We start from the raw sequence: 6,619 nt of genomic DNA on the forward strand, positions 1-6,619 counted from the left end.
TCGGTGGAGATACGTTGGATTCCTCACGATTAGCGTCACCAAACTGTTCACCGGCAAATTGTTCCTCCACAACAACCTACATAAAGTAACAAATTAAGAAACACAACATCCATCATTGAAGAAAAAATATTAAAATAAAAAATTAACAAATTCTGAAAGTGGTAAAAGATTGAAAACTATGTCGAAACAAGCAGAAGTTAGGTTTACAAAAAGGAAAATTTATGAACAAGTTTTGAAAAATATGTCGAAAGGGGCAAACCTTATGCTTGAAAAAGGGAAAAGTATGCCGGAAGGGACAAGATTTAAGTTTCAAAAAGTAAAAGTATGCCGGAGTGGGCAGAAAATAACTTTCCAAAAGAGATGAGTATGCCGGAGGAGGCAGAACATGAGTTTGCATATAAAATGTGAAAGTATGCTGGAAGGGGCAAGAGCTAAGTTTCAAAAATTAAAAGTATGCCAGTGTAGGTAGAAATATGACTTTGTGAAAAAGGTAGTATGCCGGATGTTATATCCCATATTTCGCGTATTCGGATAATTCAAGATAATTGCGGGAAGTTAAGGGCAAGGCTATATTTTTAACCTTGTTTAGCACACAAGTTGTTCATGAAAGTTTGGAAGTGGAAATATTAAGAAAGGCTAGGGGCAAAAAGGGAAATTCGCAAGATGGCTCATAGAAAATATGGAGGAAGGCTAAGGGCAAATTTGGAATTAGGAAAATAATTTTCATGAATTACAAAACAAACAAAAAAATAGTAGTCTTGAAATAAAAGGGCCATGTGGCCGTCCATATTGGGTATGGGCCAAGGCCCACATGGATGAATAATATATGTGAAATTAGATGACTAATTCCACACATTTTTCATCTTTATCCTTAGAAATTTCAAGAACCTTGGAGAAGAAAAAGGGATAACCCATTCGGCCATGGTGATGAAAATTTGAAGCCCAAAAATCTTGATCAAAAAAATAATTCCTTCTAGCAATCCCACCAATTGGAAGGCCCTCTTTAACGTGGAGTAGTTGTTGAAGTCGATAAACCCTTCGTTTCTACTAGTTGCAACCCTAGCCGAATTGTGGAGTTAAGGGAAAAAGGTAAGGTTTAATCCTCTTTTCATGTTATGAATGTTTTGTGTATGTTGTAGTATGTAGAAATGAATGAAAATCATGAAATATGGAAGATATGTTGTGGCCGTGTATGTGTTGTGTTGCGTAGGAATGATGAATCAATTTTTATTTAGTACTTTGGTTGTTGTTGTTGTGGATTCTATAGTGAAAATGAGAGTTTAATGATTCAAGTTGAAGTTGAAATTGTTGTGGGCTGTTTTGGAAGCCAATGTGATTTGAATATAGTCTCTTGTATTTATGGAAAATAATGTTGTTAGTGTGTGAATTGTTGGTGTAGTGTATGAATTTTGGAAGGACGGAATGTGTTGTTGTTATTCTTGGTAAGTTGGAAGATTTTAGATTGTGTTGTTGTGGTTAATTTGAACAAAAGTGAAATGCCGTCGAATTGCGTAGAAATGGTTACCGATGTTGGAATGCGTTTTGAATTAATTGTTGAAATTGGAAATATGGTTGTTGGTATTGTTGTTGATGATTTGGCCGAGTTGGAGTCTCGGGGTTGGTTGTATTTACAGGGGAGGTGCTGCCAAAATTTCTGTAAACAAAGTGTTAGTTTAGGATTGGACTCTTAAGTGTCCATAGCTAATGTTTGATATCTTTTGACATTGTTGTAGATCTTACGAAAGACGAGACTTAAGTTCGAACTAGCTTAGGAAGCAGACAAGGTATATAAAGCCTAACCTTTCTTTCCTTTGGCATGTCCTAGAGCTAAGTAAGTTATGATACGTATCTTGGGGTAACTCCATTCTTGATTCCGAGCTTGTTAATGATTCTTATTCACTTCTTGATATGAGTATACTTAGTATAGTCGAGCTTATTGTACGATTAAATAACAAGCAAAGCATAAAGAGTTCTTGTTTTTTTTTTTTTTTAAAAAAAAAAAAGTTCTGTAAGTAGTAACGTCCCTAACTTTTGTAGATGGTCTCGGATTGTCTTGGAAATGTTCGTAGAGGTTTCTATAATGAATGACGTTCCTAACATGATTGTTGCTTCGATTTTCCAAAAATGGCTTCTGAAACGTTCGTAAAAGGTTCTGTACTTCAAACGCTCATAACTTTCTTATACTAAATCGGATTGACCCGAAACTTGTTTCTGAGCCTTCAGGTGTCGGTAAGTATACTTGTCCATCGAGTCTTAAAATTGATTTATATGCATATGATTTTACTAACGATTTCGAGAAAGTTAGTTTTATACTAAAGGAAACACAAAGTGAGATTTACTAATTAAATTTTCAAAACCACTCTGAAGGGGGTGCGAGATTTTACTATTTAGATTTTCAAAACCACTCTGAAGGGGGTGTGAGGTTGTACTATTTCATTCCATATACGACTCATGTTTACATTCCATGGCATCATTATTATTATGTCGGGACCGGCATGCCCGAAGGGGCCATCATTATTATTATGTCGGGACCGGCATGCCCGAAGGGGCCAGGGTAGTATTATGTCGGAACCGGCATGTCCGAAGGGGCCATCATTATTGTTAATGTCGCAAGCGGCATGCCCGAAGGGGCCAGGGCTAGTATTATTAATGTCGCAAGCGGCATGCCCGAAGGGGCCATCATTATTATTATGCTGGAAGCGGCATGCCCGAAGGGGCCAGGACTATTATTATTATGCCAGAAGCAGCATGCCCGAAGGGGCCATCATTATTACTATGCCGGAAGCGGCCGTCCGAAGGGACTATTGTGATACTAAATTTAGATTGAGTATTCTAGAATTTGTGTATGCCGTATTTATATTGCGTATGCTGGAGGCGGTGTAAGGCACTACAGGGCACGATTTAAAATGTCGTTCCAGGTTACTCCCAGGTTGCTTCTAAACTTGTTTACTGTTATGCTTCTTCTTGTTTATGATTCAGTAATGCTTTACATATTCCGTACTGACCCCCTTTCTTCGAGGGCTGCGTTTCATGCCCGCAGGTTCAGGGACGCGGCTCGGCAATCCAGCCACCTAGGAGGAGTCAGAACTGGGAGTCAGACAGCTCCACTTGCTTCGGAGACTGTTCCTGTTTTGGTATAATTTTGTGTATATATATTGTGGGTCATACTCTTTAGAAGTCTGCGAACAGCGTGGGTGTCGGGGTTACTGTTTGGCCTTGTCGGCCATTGTTTTATTGTACAAAGGTGTTGGTAGCCTCGTTGGCTTACCTTGTCATATGTATGTATATATATATATATAAGTACGCTTTGGGATGTTTGAGTTACAGGTCGACTTCGGTATTCTATTTACAGCTTTCGGACTTTGTTAAAAAAAAAAAAAACCTGTTGCATGCCATATTTGAGAACAGGTAACATAAGTTGGGCTATCGGGCAGGATAAGCTCGGTCACTCGTCATGGCCCTAGGTTGGGTCGTGACACCGGAGTAGGCAGAACATGAGTTTGCAATAAAAAAAGGGATTATGCCAGGAGGGGCAAAACTATCATTTGCATAAGGAAAACAAAAAGAGCACACAAAGTGTCAACTACCAGAAAAGTGTGCCAGACAACTTAGGTTTAGAAAACAACAAAGTATAAATGTAAATTTACCGAAGGCAATTCAGCCTCAACATTTTCGGTTGCATTTAGAGATTCAACTTGTTCAACATCTGTCTCCATGGGACATGTCACATTTGCTTGGCCTTCTCCAAAAACATCTTCAAATGCCACATTTAGAGAAGCATTTGCATCTTGTAATGTTTTGCGTAATTTTCTTCTCTTGTAAAACTGGATTTTACCTCCCAACTCTGTCTCATCAACGGTTCTTTCACTAGAAACGTCTTGCACATCTTCCATCTGAATTTCTTGATTACTTTCAGCCTCAACATTAGACAAATCAATACCGTTGCCCCCCTCGTCTCCGGTGACAGTTTCAGCATCCCAAAATGCCTGTTCAATATCAGCAATATCTTCCCCAACATGAGACTGCATCGATCTTCTTCGTTGCCCAACGGAAGATTTCTCAACATATTTACGAGACATGGCTTGTTTAGTTTTCCTTTTAGCAGCAGCACTTTTACGAACAGATCTTGTGCTCTTGCGCCTACCTTTTTCAACATGACGAGGAGAATCAACATGTCGACGAACATTTTCAGCATCAGAAGCAGTTTGGGATTCAAAATTTAACCCTGCTTTTTGCAAAGCAGAAATCAGCTGATCCATCCGGGCCTTCTCCTTCTGTTGATTATTCAAAATCCTATCCAATTTAACATCACAAACATTTTCCAGGAACTGTGAAAATAAACAAATACAGCAAAGTGTTAAACTCAAGAGAAAAAAAAATAGAACAAAACTTTTAGAGGAAAAACAGAGAGGACCCATGAGAAATACCTGAATGCGACGCTCTAGAGAAGAGCTTTCGGTGGATTTGCCAGCAATATTGGCATCTTCAGATTCACTTCCATCACCACTTGAATTGTCCGGAGATTCATCAACCACCCCTTTACCTCGCTATTGAAATAAAATCCATACAACAATAAATAATAATTACATCAAAACAGAAAAGAAAACCACATTAAAAGTTGACACGAAAAGTAAAGGGCAATAAACACCATTACCGTTCCTCTCATGTACTCTTCAGATACAAGCAATTTCTTGAAGTCATTGAAATGTGGAGATTTATTACTGACATACGACAACATCAGAGGTTCACGACAATTGCCAATAATATCAACATATTGTCTGCGATAGTCATTGAACCTAGACCAAACCCAAACGCTAAAGCCAAAAACAAAACCAACAACACCATAATCAATGTTATGTCTGTTTATCCCTTACTTATATATTGATTTGAAACATCCGTTGAGAATTTGAGAAAACTTAAACTATGAAAGTTGTAGACCTTTGAAATGCCTTTCCAACAGTATATTGTGGAGCCCAAGGGGATCTTTGTACAAGAAGTTATGTCCATTTTACTGAATGTGGTCGGCAAAGTAGAAAAACGTGAAATTTTGACTTAAGTGTGAAATGGACCTAGGAGCTTGCTGAGCTCAACTCAAAGCACTACATAGTCATGCCATAGGCTAAGCTCAGCGGGGTGTAGTGACCAAAAGGAGAAAATTCCTGAAAGTTTTCTAAGTACATTTTGGGCAGGTGAGCTAGCTGAGCTGAGCTCAAAGCACAACATAGTCATGCTATAGGCTAAGCTCAGCGAGCCAGGGGGTCCAAAATGCTCCATCCTATAAATTCAACACTTAACTCGAAAATTCATTTGTCAGACATTCCAACTACGTAGAAAACCTCTCAAGGACGATTTTCTCTCCTCTCAAACCCCCCCTCCCCCCCCCCCCCCCCCCCCCCACATCAAGGTAAGAACATCTCTACGATTCCTAATTAATCCTAGCACTAAATACATGATTCTTAAACAAAAACATAGATTTCCAAGGTAATTCTTCTCAAGTGATTCAAGCTAGGGTTTTGGATGTTCTTCGTCAGAAAAGCAAACTAGTTCGTTGGATTGGAGTGTTTACAGGTATGTAAGGCTAACTATCTACGTGTGGGAAAGTTATTGACCTTCCCCACGTCTCGTTCTTCATGATTATTACGAGTTGCATCAGAAATAGAGATTATGCGCTAGTTCATGAAAAGTCTTGAACTTTTATCCTTTGAGAATATAAGTTTCGTAGTTGTTTATGATTATCATCCTGAATATTGTGAACTCAGAACGTAATCTAAATAGACCCGTGTTTTATACCCACGAGTCTCAATCTAGAAACTCAGTATGGTTAGAAACAGTTAAGGCTTCAGTTCTCATAATCATAATCAGTCCTAGAATACATGTCAGTATGCTTAGAAACAGTTAAGGCTTCAGGTCTCATAATCAGTCCTAGAATACATGTCTCAGCTTAGTAATGTTCATTATTCCAGGGGTCTCAGTTCTTTAATAATTATTGTTGAATATTGAACTCTTGCATTTTGCCCGAGGGCCACCCTTGTATTTTGGCCAAGGGCAACTCTTGTATTTTTGCCCAAGGACACCGTCTCATGTATACATGTACTTGGCCAAAGCCATAGACTGACGCACTTACTTGGCCAAGGCCATGGTTTTGAGCATTTATTATTGGGCCAAGGCCTCACATATAAATACAGGAAAACAGGGGATTCAGATACAGAACAGGAAGTACTCATAACTCCACTTCTCTTGTTCATTTCAGTTTACAATTTCAGATTCAGTTTCAACATTTATTACCTGTTTATTTATTGGGTTGCCCTCTCCCGAGCACCCCACTTACAGTTCTTTCTTTCAGTTGCTTTACATAACAGTGCAATTCAAATGTACTGACGTCCCTTTTGCTCGGGGACTGCATCTCACGATGCAGGTAATGATTTACAGGATAACGGATCTGCACGCTAGGTATCTCCAGTATCAACTGATTGGTGAGCTCCAGTTATTTTAGAGCCTTATCATTATTTACAGTCATTTTCAGTATTATCATACAGTCAAGTATGTCATACGCCTTGTCCCTGCAATCAGTTAGTACTTCAGTAAAGGCTTCATAGACTATATTAGTAGCTAGACAGAG

The sequence above is a fragment of the Lycium barbarum genome, chromosome 8, assembly GCF_019175385.1.
Source record: "Lycium barbarum isolate Lr01 chromosome 8, ASM1917538v2, whole genome shotgun sequence".
Classification (NCBI taxonomy): domain Eukaryota; kingdom Viridiplantae; phylum Streptophyta; class Magnoliopsida; order Solanales; family Solanaceae; genus Lycium; species Lycium barbarum.